The sequence below is a fragment of the Lichenostomus cassidix genome, chromosome 20, assembly GCF_008360975.1.
Source record: "Lichenostomus cassidix isolate B80296 chromosome 20, HeHo_3.0, whole genome shotgun sequence".
NCBI lineage: Eukaryota > Metazoa > Chordata > Aves > Passeriformes > Meliphagidae > Lichenostomus > Lichenostomus cassidix.
In genome coordinates, this window is record NC_139500.1 from 5,170,833 (window position 1) to 5,185,003 (window position 14,171).

The 14,171-nt window shown below is 44.9% G+C and overlaps 1 protein-coding gene across 1 annotated transcript in view; it reads left to right on the forward strand.

Annotated features, from left to right (window-relative positions):
• Positions 1 to 14,171, forward strand: part of NTSR1 (neurotensin receptor 1) — a 53,604-nt gene that overhangs the window by 8,420 nt on the left and 31,013 nt on the right. The gene's annotated exons all lie outside the window — the stretch shown is intronic.

Consider the following 14,171-nt stretch of genomic DNA (forward strand, 5'->3'; position numbering starts at 1 on the left):
ATTCAGAGAAAAAGAAGCTCAATCCTTTGAGTTTCCCATGTTTCATTTTTTATTGCTGTCAGTCACGGGCTTGTGACACTGTCATACTTGTTCCTTAAATCCAAGTCTGTCAAGTTTGATGAAGCACTGTAGGCAGAAGGAGAAGGATAGGTTCAGACTAATAGAGAGACTATTTGACCTCAAGGTACAACGATGGGGAGCTGTGTGTGCCCCAAACACTTCATAGACTGCACTTATTAACCCAAGGAGAAAACTCTACCTCAGGCTTGTCTCCCCCACAGCTTGCAGATGTTTCCTGGCTGATGCAGGATGGAAAATCCCTTGAAAGGGAAAAAAAAAAAAGGCAGGAATTTGGTCAGAAAGTATCTCAGAGTGCAGCAGGGCACAGGGCCAGCCTGGTGCTCTGAGTCCAGCCTAGAGATCAAACCATGCCAGGAAACAAACCCTGTAATACCTGAGGCTCCACAAGGCTGAGAGGAGCTGCAGCAGAGAAAAACACAGAGGAAAAGCAGCAATAAAGTAACCCAGAAGTTCACTTCTCCTTTGGGATAAGTAATTTTTTTTTGTCCCTTGAAAGTCTAATTGAATTTTCATTGCTCCATCCTCAGCAGCCCAAGAGGATGCTCTGTGGGAAAGGGGAGAGGGAAGCAAAAAGGTTCACAATACATCCAGCACTCTTAGAGCTTGGGCTGACACCACAAACCTCACTAAACAGGTTAATTTCCCCCAAAATGAGTTCCTCAGGGCACCAGTGATGGACCTTGGCACCACTGTTCCCTTCAGCAAGTCATGCAGATGAGCAGAGCTGCCCAGGCCACTGCTAACAGCTCTCACACTTGGGTCTGCAGTCAACAGGGGGACACTGCTTGACTTAAACATGGCCTTTAATTTATTTATAACTGCATATCCACCACTCAGTATCATATTTAATGCAAATAACATTCAAGTGAAATCCCCACTGAGAGGCACATTATGAAGATTAACAGCCTGGCTTTTCTATTGCTCTGGTTTGTGCAGTGCTGATTTGTGCCCTGTGCCTTGTAGGCAAGAGTTGGCAATATTTGAATCCAGAAATCTATATCTAAGCCTGCTGTTTTGCAAAAATCAGTGCCCGAGAGTTTGCTTGGGATTGCACAGCCAAAGAAAAGGGCTGGAGGCATGAAAACCTCTGGGAAATGCTGCCATCCAGGTAGGTGAGAACCTGGAAAAGCTGCTTGTGCTGGTCACGCAATAGGGCATTGCAGAGGGGTTTATTTCTTTTAATCAGATAACTCACTTTTCGTTTAAACAGGCTGTCAGGGAAATTAATCTCACCAAGTTTAAGATGATACTGAGCATATTCTCATGCCCTGAAATCATCTGGAGCTGTTTTATTCCTTTGTGGCTTCGTGTGGTGAATTTGTCAGGTGTAATGCCCTGGGTCCAGCACCTCATGGTGGGATTTGCTAATAGGTTTGTGTGGGTTTGTGTCTGTTTGGGATCCTTCTGTGTCCCTGACTCTGTTCACCTTTCATGGAGGAGAAATGTGACCCACATCACCCTGTGAAATGTGGCCAAAGCTGTTTGTTGCCCCACCAGAGTGATGCCGCTTGCTCCCTGTGTCACCATACAGCTACTGGCTCTGTCACTGCTGCAGCCATTGCTTGCCAAGAGCTTGTCTCTTGAGGCAAAGGGGAAAGGAAACCTCTCCCTCCCTTTCTCCAAGAGGGAGTCAGGCAGTGGGGAGACTCCCAAGGGAAGTTATTTCTTGAGGGCAGCGTTGGAGTGCCAGAAAGGAATAACCAGTCCAGCTCTGAGTGGAGAGAGGTCAGTGCAATGGCAGCATGGCCAGAAGCACTGCTTGATCTGATGGTTGTTTTCCAAGAGCATCCTGGAGCCAAGGAAATACCATTTACTCTTTAGTATCTAGCAAGAAAGGGAGTTTGTTTGAAGACAGAGCACCAGCAGCTGCAATAGCCATTTTTCTGAGTCAAAGGAAACAGCAGAAGCCTATTAGACCTTGTGTCACTGCTGAATACACTCTGCTCAGGAGCAGCAAAAAGCTAAAGGAATTTCCAGCTGAGCTCCATTATGGATGCATTTTCCCTTGGATCATCACAAGCCCAAGTGTGGGGGTGTCACTGAAGCGTGTCCCAGGGCAGTGCTTCCAAAAAACAAAACTGCAATTACCCAGAGAAATGGGCTTTTCTCAGGGGCCAGGGCAGATAGAGGAAAATAACAAAACAGAGAGGCTGTGGCTCCCAGCCACAAACCCTCCCTGCTCCTCCCATGTCCCATCAGGTCCCACTGGTGTTTCCCATGCTCTTGTCCTGTTTCAACAAGGTTTCAGCTTGGTGCAATCTCTTGCCAACCTGCCCTTTCAATTCCCCCTCTCTAGGTGGTTCCCACTGCCTGAGGGGCAGGCTGGCAGCTCAAGGAGATGCTTGGAAGGAAGAGGAGTGTTCCAGGTTAAAAACAGGGATGGAGCTTTAGGATAGAGCTGCTTTTCTTCTTTATCAGCAAGAACAGGATTCTTGCTCACCAGTGATATTAATGTTAGGGGTCCTGTAGGAAAAGAGAAGGAAGATGAAGCATGGAAGGAGTAATTTATTTTTGGGAATGAGATGCCAGCTGCATTGCTGCTTCCCAGCTCTATCTATTCCCAGAAAATGAGTCTCCCACCCCTGTCCCTCCTTGCCTAGAGTTCCTCTAAAAAGGTCCAGAGATGTGATCTGCAGGGAATGGCTTTATCAGAGGGAGATGAGGCAGAAAGAAACCCTTTCATGATTGCTTTCTTCTTCCCTCTCCCCCCTGTTATCAATGGAGTTAGTGCAGTAAAGACTGTTACAAATATAGTGAACAACCAAAAATAAAGCTTACTGGTGTCTTCATGACTTTAAAACAAGTGTGTTTGGGAAAGGGAAAATTGCTGCTCGTACCCTAGAGGTTTTCTCACATCATGTAGTGTTGTGCTAAACTTCATCCCTTAAATATTGCCCAGGCAAAAGTTGCTTTTAAGGGCCCTCAGGAGCTGCACCCCCATATTGCAGGGTTATGTCTCTGTGCTCTTGCATAAACCAAGTTCAAATAATGTTTCTGTTCTCTGCTCTGAAGGTTGCTGGTTTTATCCCCCCATGAAATAATGGAAAACTTTGTTAAACTCATCAGCTATTTAGGGGAAAATGCAATTTACTCTGTTTCAATTAAAAGAAAACACCCAAAGCAATAAAAAAACCCACTGGCAGCCTGTAAGAAGTAGATGCAAAGAGGCAAGGGCAGAAACAGGGCAAGAAATGACAGTTTTATAAACCTCCTGCTGGGTAGGGATAGAAGAGGTCTTTGTGCCTGCAAAACAAAACTGTTTTTTCTGTAAAGCAGCTATTGACTGGAGCTCTACAACTGCAGCTGGAGCTGTGCACAGCAGCCACACGCCTGCAAACAGACTGACTTCCTCCCATCTGCCTCCCCTCTGAATTTCAGAAGAGACAGGGAATGCTTTCCCTTGGTGCTCTAAATCAGAAAGGCTGTCCAATTCAGCAAAAAATAAAACTAATTCCAGGCGATTTTTCGGGAGAAGGAGTTGGTTCAGGTGATTTGCAAGACTTTTCCTTTCTTCCCCAGTTTTACAGGGCTGTGCCAGGTGCCTTTTGCCAGGGCTGTGTCTGTCAGGGTGCAATGCCTGATTTTCCATGTGGATTTGCAGTAACACCTTTCCTGAGCCAGCCCCACGGCAGCAGAGAGCAGCTTGCTTAAAAGGCCACATGCATCGATCGGGCTGGAGAGATTATCTTGACTTGTGACCTGTGGGGACTGTTGAGACAAGACTGAAGCACAGCTGAAAACCTCCTGAGCATTAATTCCTTCTCAGCAATGGGTTTCTTTGCTCTTTGGGAGGCTGGTCCACACCTCAGCTCCTTGCACTTTTGAGGGTCAGCCTGTGTTCCTAGACAGTTAGTGACAGGACTTGGGGAAATGGCCTCAAATTGCACCAGGGGAGGGTCAGCTTGGATGTCAGGAAAAATTTCTGTGCTGAGTGGCTAAGCAATGATCATTCTATGAAAACCTGAACAGTTAGCAAATCTCCCTTTATTTCTATCCTACAAATTTCACACAAGCAAAACCTGCTTGTGCTCCATGGAGCCATGGCAAGGGGTGGATGGATTGTCCTCTCCAGACCTAGCATCCCTCTGGAGCAGAGCTGCTCTCCTGCCAAGACCAGCCCATGGCTGGAGCCTTTCAGGTCAGCATCTCAGCAGCAGGGAAACCACTCAGGTGGAGAAAGAGTCTTTCTGCCTGGCTGCCTTCACTTATAAACAGACACCAGTCCCGAATAGGGGGTTGTGGTGTGGTGGGGCAAAGCTGGTTTCCTTCCTCACAGCTGGGTGATCCCAATGCTTGGGAATCACCCAGGAATGGGTTTGGCCATCAAAGACCATCAGTGGTGAATCCTGGAATCACAGAATGGCTTGGGCTGGAAGGAACCTTTAAGACCATCTCATTCCAACCCCCTGCTGTGGGCAGGGACAACTTCCACTAGACCAGGTTGCTCCAAACCCCATCCAGCCTGACCTTGGACACTGCTGTTCCCAATGTTCCAAAAAGCTGATGGGGAGAAAATCCCCCAACCCTTTCTGGGAATGAACTTGATTAAAATTATCACCAGCAAACATCAAGAAAGAAGCCTTGAAAAACTCCTTTCCAGGCTGCGGCAGTGGTTGTTTTGACAGAGTTTTGATGCCTTTATTCAACATTCCATTGAAGCTTTGCTGGAGATAAGCGATCTCATAGAAAACAGGGCTTTTGTGTCTGGTCACAAAGAATGAATTGCAAAGACTGCTGAGGGAAGTGGAGTACTTATCCAGGGAGACAAGAATTTCAGCTGAAAATAATCATGGCATTTTCATTTGTAATTCTAGCTGCAACTTGCCAGAAATCTGTGTCCAGCCAAGCTGATGGAGCTGGAAATGGGACAAACCAGTGATAAAATGTGGACTGGTCACCCTAAGAAAGCAGCTTGTTCCAAGACTTACTCACAAAATGCTTCCAGCTTCTGCTCACAACGTGGTGTGCAACAAGAACTGGGATGTTTTTAGGAGCACATGGTTAAGGTGGTAAGGTAGATGTGGAGTGGAGCTGCTGCCCTGCCAGCCTCTCACAGCTGTCGGGGGAAGTTTTGTGTTTCAGTTGTTTTAAGGTGAATGAGACAAACTTGCCTGGAGCACCAGCAGCAAGCCCAGCAAAGAATGGACTGATTAAATAAACAGAGATTTCCCAGTTATTAGTGCTGTTTAGATAACTTTGAAATGCTTATTTTTCAAAGTGAATGAATTACATAACCCTTTCCCCTATTTTTGGCTCAAGAAGGAGTCAGTGAGTTTTCTGTTTCAGAGCAGAACATTTGTGCTTTTTTACCATGATTCAGGGAACAGTTTTTTAGACTGAAACTGGCGTGTGGATGATTCACAGTGACACATTTTGTGTTGGCAGCTGGCCCCACCTCAAAAGCCTCCATGCACCCTGTGGTCTGGGCTGTGCCTCTCCAAAATTTGGGTTTGAAACTGCACTGAGTTTGGGGGAACCAGGCTAAGCCATGGACCACACCAGAGTGCTGGTCTGTGACAGCCTTTCTTTTCAGAATTCACCCTTGGACTTGTGAAAAGTTTCATGGATTATTTTACTTCCAGATTTTCCTTTCTTTCGTTCTACTTTCCATCATGTTTCACATGTTCTCCTCCATTTTTTATGCTTTCTGAGCATCTTTTGGTTTGGAACTCTGGGGCTTTTTTATCTTCTTTTATTTTAAAGCAAAACAGGCAGGGCTGGAGTGTGGGTTGGGTCTGCTTCCCAGAAGGCTGCACTGGAGGGAAAATAATTTCCCACCCTAGCTGTCCCTGGCTTCCATCACTGAAAGTGAGAAGAGATGGAATGGTGCAAAAAGTGTTGTGGAAACTGTGCTGTTTAGCTCTCCCTTTAGTGTGTGATCCATCAAAGTAATTGCATGCAGCTCAGGAACCTCAGACTGCTGCAAGGATGGCATTCTCCTGTAGCTTTCCTCTTTCCATCTAATTAAAATGTTATTGTTTCCTTCACGTTAGTTTGCATTTTAAATAAGGAGATAAGGGCAGATTGGCTGATTGGTAACTTATTCTGTGTGTGAGTAAAGATAATCACTAATCACCCTGTCATACTTGTGCTTTCCCTTTCCTTATGCATCTCAGACATCAAAATGCAAAAGAAGGGGAGAAAGAAGCTGGGTTTTGATGACACCTGATTTATTCCCTCAGTAGGGTGTAAGAAGGGGGAGGTGACATGCCCTTGCCCACTGCCTGGGCAGTCTCTGTCTGCAGGAGTTGCATTTTGAGGGAAGAAGGAATGTTCATCCCAAAACAAAGCTCTGCTTTCAGAATTTAGCGAAACTTAGTGGAATTTCTGCTTCCATCTCCCATTGCCTTTAATTTTTGCTGTGTTTTGTCACCTGTCTCTTTGTTGTGTCAGGAGAGGGCAGGGAGGACAGCAAGGCCAGGCATGTACGAAAACATTCCTCCATCCAAACCTGGCTTGGCTCAGCAGCATCTCAGAGCCATGATTTGCTCCCAGAGCAGCCAGGGTGCAGCAGGCACCATCCCCACCACCCTGGGGAGGCTCAGCAGCTCAGGCTCCACCAGAATTCCCCAGCCACAAAACCCCTCAGCCCTGATGCTCAGTGGAGGTTTGGGCACATCCATTGGTGCTCCCAGTTGGGATTGAGCAGGAATTTGGCCATTTCAAACCTCCCCTGCTCCAAGGGTTTCAGCAGCCCTGGAGCACGTGTGCTTTTGGAGGGTATTTTTAGCAAACTTCAGTTTGCTGAGGGTCACAGGGAAGTAGAGCATCAGCATCTGGAGGAGCTGTCATTCCGCTTCCAGTCTTGCAGGAGTAACACATTGACTTATTTATGAGAGCAGTCAGCTCCCCTCTCCCTGTGTGTAACAATCTGCTTTACCTCTCCCAGCTCGGAGAAATAATTTTATTGTCAACCATTCTGTGCCCTTAATAAAACCTTAAAACGAGTTAAGCAAGCTTTGAGGGAAATGGAAATGTTCCCAGATTTTATTTTATTTTATTTTTTGATTCTTTCCAAAATAATCCACTCTTTCACTGTCTAAACCAGCAAGCAGTAATCACTGCTCAGGCCAAAAGGAGGGGGAGGAAATTACTTATTTTGCAAGACAACATCCAAATACTTTGTGCCTGGTAGGAGAAGCTTAATCCGTTAGCTGGAAAATGCCCGAGTCAAGAATGACTAATCTGAGGCCAAACTGATACCTGGAAAACAAAGATATTCAATGCTCCCTGCAGAGAAACATCCATCAAAATAAAAGGACAGACTGCTTCCTCCTCCTTTGTTTCAGTCCAGATGAACTTTCTTCCTTCCAGTGTGAGATTTCTATACTTATTTTTTTGGATGGGTGTGGGAGAAGCAAAGTACTCTGAAGGCACTGGTGGTTCCCACTTGAAAACAAAGTTGTCTTCCTGTCACAACCTCTGCACCGAAATGCTGAACCTCACAAAAGGAGTTTTGGGAGAAATCCTGACCTTCTCTGCCATGGCAGGAACCCAGAGAAATGTTGGATCAGCAGGCTGCAGATGAGATCAGAGCAGGTGGGTGATCCCCAAGGGCACATTGCTCCCAGTGCTCTTGGGCTGGAGTCACTATTTCTCTTTCCTCCTCCTTTTCTGCTGGAGATGTTCCTTCTGCACTTGGGAGAATGACGGGATTTGTGGTTTCACAGTGAAATAATTTGTTTTCAAAGGAGAAAAAGATGCTTGGGTCAAACCAAGAAGAATGAATTATGAAATTTAGCAGGGATGAGTTAAGCAAAGCAATTAATTTGGGGTTGACTTACAGCACTTTGTGTGCAAATTGAACTTCGAGCTCAGGTGGATTGCTTTGTTTCATTTTGGGCTTATAACCCATCTTTTTCTTCTGTCTTTTTTAGCTTAGGACAATTCTGAAGTAAAGCAGAAGTTCAGCATATTTTCTTATTTAATATTTTGAAATGAAATGTGTTAGTGTTTCCAGGGAGAAAATAAGTGTTTATTTGAAAACAGTGGAACAGTTCAACATTTCCCCCTTTTTTGTCAGTTCTGTATATTGAATTATGACAAGTAGCTTTTGGTTTCCTTCCAAAAATTCATTTTGCATCAAATTCACCACTCTCACAAGAAGATTATTTGTCTATAACTGTTGCATTCCTAAGCAAGGGTTGCATCCTGAGCCTCCAGGTTTGTAACTCCCCATCCTCATGCCTCAGCCTTTCACTGGGTGAGTGGTGGGAGCTGCTGGAGCTTGAGCCAGGGACCTCCAGAAGTACAAGCACAGGGTTTTATCCTCAATTTAGAGGCTTCTTTCTGCAGGAGGGGTCCAAAAACACACTGAAAAACCTGTTAGAGCAGCTCTAAGTTAGAGCAGCTACTACAGATCACAACACAGGTACAAAAGAGATTTGCTTTCACTTTTTCATGGCAATTAGAGCTGCTTCATCTATTAGAAACTCTTTACAGGACAAAACCATTTTTCAGTTGTTTTCATAATTTGTATTCTTTCATCTCCTTGATCCCTGTACTTTTCATTGCCTTACAAGAACATGTCATAACTCCTTAAATGCACAAAGCTCTTAATTCTCCAAACAGATCTTTCTGGTAATATTTTTGTACAGCTTTCACTGTGTCACTGTGATGAGTCAAAGCACATCTGATTTGGCTTCATCACTCCCTGAGCTAGGTTCCACTTCTTTTAAGCATTTTAATTAATGCATAATAAATAAGCAAACTGATGCCTAAGTTGCCCCCTAGAAGGTAGGCATGATCTCCTTGACATTCTCTCTTGATTCATTTTGTTTGAAGTATCAGCCTTCGGTGTGTCTTTTTTTAAAATTTATTTTGCTTTTGCTCCTTCACTGCTAAAGATCAAATGTTTTGCCTTGTCTGTGTCAAGTATATACCAGAGAGCTCATGGAGGAAGAGTGTTTAATAAGGTCTCTAATTGGCTCTAAATATATTAATCCAAATAGCCCTCAAGTGGCTGCTGCCTCTCCCTCTTTATGTTTGGTTTATACTCTTTATTTTGGTTCTCAGGTTGTGAGGCTGAATCATTAGAGATCAGACTAATCCCTTTTTGTCATCCATACGATCTCTGCTTCACCAAAGGCTGTGCAGCAAAGCAGAATTTCTGAATGCCTTTGCAACAGCAGACAGGTCCTCACCTGTGAAGTTTTGACACACTCAAATCAGGCTTGAGCTCTAGAATTAAAGCTGGTCCATGCATATATTCATACAAACAACCACTTTTTCGTGCAAAATGTCTTTTAAATTAGACTGAAAGGGCTTTTGCAGAGCCAGCAGCCTTGTTTGCTTGAAACAACTGCAGCTGGATACAGCTGGATGCCCACAGGTTTGGGCTGAGTGAGGAGGGACCTGCACTCCTCAACTCCTTTGTGTAAGCTGTGAACCTGAAAAAATGGTCAGAGTTGGCACAGACCTGTCATTGTAGCTCTGGTTTTCCAAATTTAGCAGTGCCAGGGAATAGAAGGTAAAATGGATGAGAGGTGTAAGTAATGGAGGAAGAAGCAGCAGTGTGTGTAAGCCATCCCCAAAGGAAAACATCTGCAGCAGTGCTAGAGCAGGGCTCAGCAATTCCTCTGGGCTGGCTGAGACCTGGCTTTGGTCACTGCCCTCATCCTCATCACCCACATGTTGATTGTAAACAGCAGTTCAGCAGGGAGTTCAGTTCTGAGATCATTTAATTTCTATCTTAAACAAAATCCAGTGATGCCTCACTGAGCTGGTAATTCAATACAGCCTGAATGGAGGGAATGGTGAGGCTCTGGTGTAGGGTGCCCAGAAAAGCTGTGGATACTCCATTCCTGGAAGTGTCCAAGGCCAGATCTTGGGGCAACCTGGCCTAGTGGAAGGTGTCCCTGCCATGGCAGGGGGTTGAAATGAGATGATCTTTAAGGTCCCTTCACACTAAAACCATCCTGTGAGTCTGTGATTCCCACCAGTTTTACCTGCAGGGTTTTACCTTTGCCAGCATTTCACTGCAGTAGACATGAAAGAAGCAGCATTTGCCTCCTTGCTAACATCTAGTTTGAAACCAATTAAAAGACAGGAGACAGTTGGAAGGAAAATGTGCCATGGCTCTGCTTTCTTTGCCCACGGTGCTGCCTTTGCTGAGAGTGGCTTGCCCGAGACTTTGTGACTCATTGCTGCATGAGAGAGCTCAGAGTTCAGTGTAAAACCAGCACTTTTGCTCTTGCACACTCTCATTTAACATCCCTCCCCCTCCTTCAGCACTTCCAGTGCCAGTGGAATAATTGAGAACGTGGATGTTTTCATTTCCATGACTCGGTTTCCAAATTGGCAGCACAGGGCAACAGAGGAGTCACTTCTCCAAGGCACTGCAAATTCCCTTAAACAACCATGACAAGGCCAAATTCTCTCTGCGTTGGTGTAAAGGCAAGCTTTTGTCCTGAAATCCAAATTTTGCTTCATTCATTTGTAATATTCATGCACTCAGTCTGCCAGCCTGGCATTTCAGCTCCCCTGTGGATGATTTTATTGCCTTTAGTCAAGGCAATATTGCACAGGAGTTGGATTGAGGCATGGAAAGTCAGACTCTCCAGGGTCATTTGAAGGCTTCATTTAAAAATAAACTTTGCTAGAAAACAGAGAAAGTCACTGTGGAAATGCTTGGGAAGAGGAGGTTTAGGCCAGAGCTAGTAATTTTCTGCCTCTGTCTATTTACCTGAAAAACAGGAATTATAGAACCTTTCTTGTACCCAGAAGGGAATGGATGGTTTTGCTTAATGAATCACTTAATATCTTTGTCCATAAAATGATGAATAAATTTATCATACTTTCAGCATTTCAGCGCTGTGTATGCTATTCTCTCCCCATGAAAATTCATTGCAGTACCTGAATGCTGAGTGCTAATGAGAGTTCTCTGCACTTAAAGGGCTGAAATTAAAATATCGCAATTACCAAAGTATCTTCCATTAGATGGAATCATTTATGAGAACTTGTCACTTAAGAGACTCTCGGATTTTACTGAATCAAAAATCAAGACGTTTCAGGCCATTGTCATGTCTTTTATTTCCACCAGAGTGACACAGGATCATCTCTTCTACATCGCAGGGAGTTATTTGGGGGAACGAAATCCAACTTTTTTAACCAGTCTTCTCTCTAGTGGAATCTCTCCAAACAATTCAGAGCTGAATAGCTTCATTTCACCAGTTTTGGTGCTCATCCTTCTCCTGTCTGCTCCTTCATGGAAAGTGAATCTGGAAGGAATTCAATTTATTGTCCTGGATTTAGTCCAAGGCATTGACCAGAGGGAACATCGCCCCACCAAATAATTACATTTTTCAGGTTTTTTGGCAGAAACAGACCTGAAATTGGCATCCCTGATCTTTTATGGTCCCTCTCACATTTTCAAAGCTTGGAGTTTCTAAGGCCACCCTCAGATCCCAACTTTTCAAATGGAAGGGGTAAATAATGCTAGAAATGAGTCTGTCACCCATTGTGAACCATGATTTTGTAGGCAGAGAAATACCTTTTATTAAAATAATGAACTGAGATGAGAAGAAAGCAGAGTAAAGATCTGGGTGAGTTCCTTGGAAAGCAGGTCCTTCTTTGATCCCAGATAGGAAGAGACACCTGAATTATATGTCAGAAAATCAATGTATCACTGGAGCTGTGGTGCAAAGATTCCCACACAAGAAGCCAAAGACACTCCTGGCAGCAGGAGAGGTACATGTGAGGTACATATTTATTGTCCCTGGGGTGGGGGTGACAAACATGCCATAAAAGCAGTGTCATACTCTGTCTGGTGTTCCTTAAAGCAGTGGCACTGTGTCATCTCAGAAAAAGATGTTTATGCTTAAAATACATTCCTTGGTTTTGGGGTAGAAAGGGTCACAGTGTATCTCAATTGTTTATTAGCCTTTTGCAAATAGAAATGATTTTGAGAAATGGATAGTGATAGTGCTGCTTCCCTGTCCCTGCCTTATTGTTGAAAGAAGCAAAAGGACTGGAGAAATTAATTACATTTGAAGTGTATCTGATATTAAAAAAAAAAAGAATGAAGAAGTCATCAGTCACTGAAAAGAGGAGAATGTTTCATTATGAAACCAATTTGTTCTTTATTGTGAGTGACGTGTGCAGGTGTTTGGCTGCTCTACCCCAAACCAACCCCAACAGAGACACACCAACCCCAGAACAGCCACACCAACCCTGGCAGGGTAACACCAACCCCAACAGAGACACACCAACTTCAGCACAGCCACACCAACCCCATATCAGCCACACCAACCCCAACACAACCACACCAACCCCAGAATAGCCACACCAACCCCATATCAGCCACACCAACCCCAGCACAGCCACACCAACCCCAGCACAGCCACACCAACCCCATATCAGCCACACTAACCCCAGAATAGCCACACCAACCCTGGCACAGCCACACCAACCCCAGAACAGCCACACCAACACCAACACAGCCACACCAACACCAACACAGCCACCCCAACCCCAGCACAGCCACCCCAGCACATCCACACCAACCCCAGCACAGCCACACCAACCCCAACAGAGACACACCAACCCCAGAATAGCTACACCAACCCCAGAACAGCCACACCAACCCTGACAGGGTCACACCAACCCCAGAACAGCCACACCAACCCCAGAACAGCCACACCAACCCCAGAACAGCCACACTAACCCGAACACAACCACACCAACCCCAGCACAGCCACACCAACCCCAGCACGTGGCACCAGATCATGCCCACAGCTGCCTCTGCCTTGTCCCCATGCAAAGCTGGACATGGCACAAACCAAAACAACATCACTGCTCGGCAGCAGCTCCAGCATCACTTTTTGCCAGGAGATGGAAGGGAAAGGATCAAAGGATGATTTTGCTGTCAAATTTTGTTCGGCAGCATCAAATGGGAGAGCAGTGTGTCGGTTCTCTGTTAGGGAGCAAAGCCAGATGCTCCCAGTGCTTCAGATGAAATGTGCTTTATTTCATTCCTTCACCTTGTTCTGGAGCTGGTTTTTAGTAGTGAATTAAAAATTTTAAAATATTAAATACTCAATTCTTGGCTATGAATATTTATGGTGGTATTGGACTTGCAAATCAAAGGTAATTTAAATGTCAAAACTGGTGTAAAGTCTCTCCTTTGGAGGATAAGTCAGAAAATTAAGCTTGATTACAAGCCATAACATTTGGAAATTAGCATCTTAGGGTACCAGTGATAAACACTTCTGTACATCCCCTTTTTAAGTAATATGTTATAAAAAGATAAGAATTAATTTTAATAAAAAAATGGTCCCTTAATTAACGGTGAGGTAATTAACGGGGAAATCCTGGTTGCATTCACAACACTGGGATCACTTCATCTTGCTAAACCACTTCCTCTTTTGTGAGGAATCTGCCTCCACAACCATTTGGACAGGAACAGTTCCTACCTGAGAGAGTCTTGTGTCTGGGCAGCCTGCCTTAGGGATAAAAGCAGCAATTTTTGCGCTGAAATTTTTGTGCTTCAAAAGGAAAATTATTTTGGTTAATGCATAGCAAAGGCCAGTGCAAGTAAGTGCCAGCAACAGCAGCTGCAGCATCTCTGTTGGCTGAGGGGGATGTGACCAACAGCCACACTCAGATAGATCCCTGAACAGCCCCAGGAGTTTCTGGGTTCCTGCAGAGATTCCTGGTTCCTGCATCACAAAAATCAGGACACTGGGAGCTGATACCTTCTCCAGGTCGACATTCTCAGCCATTCCTCCATGGAGCTCTGTGGGTTTGAGAAAGGTGAACCTGAAAACCAACCCTCCTGTTGGGAGACTCTGAATTGTGCTCCAGGAGTTTGAGCTGCTGTGGGGAAATGGTTAGAGATTCTTCTGAGCCTGCAATCAGAATCTTGATTTGAGGAATAGCTTTGGTCCAAACAGAATCCAAACAGAAAAAAAGGAGTTATTTTTCCCAGCACCTCAGGCTTCCCTTATCCCTCAGATTTTTAGCCCATCTCAAATGCTGGTGGGAACCCCTACCCTTTAGGGTAAAGTCCAGAGAAATCTATAGCAGGAAAGAAGCCATTCCACAGGCAAAATATCTTCCTCCTGCCAGTCACTTGCTGGCTGGATTATGTT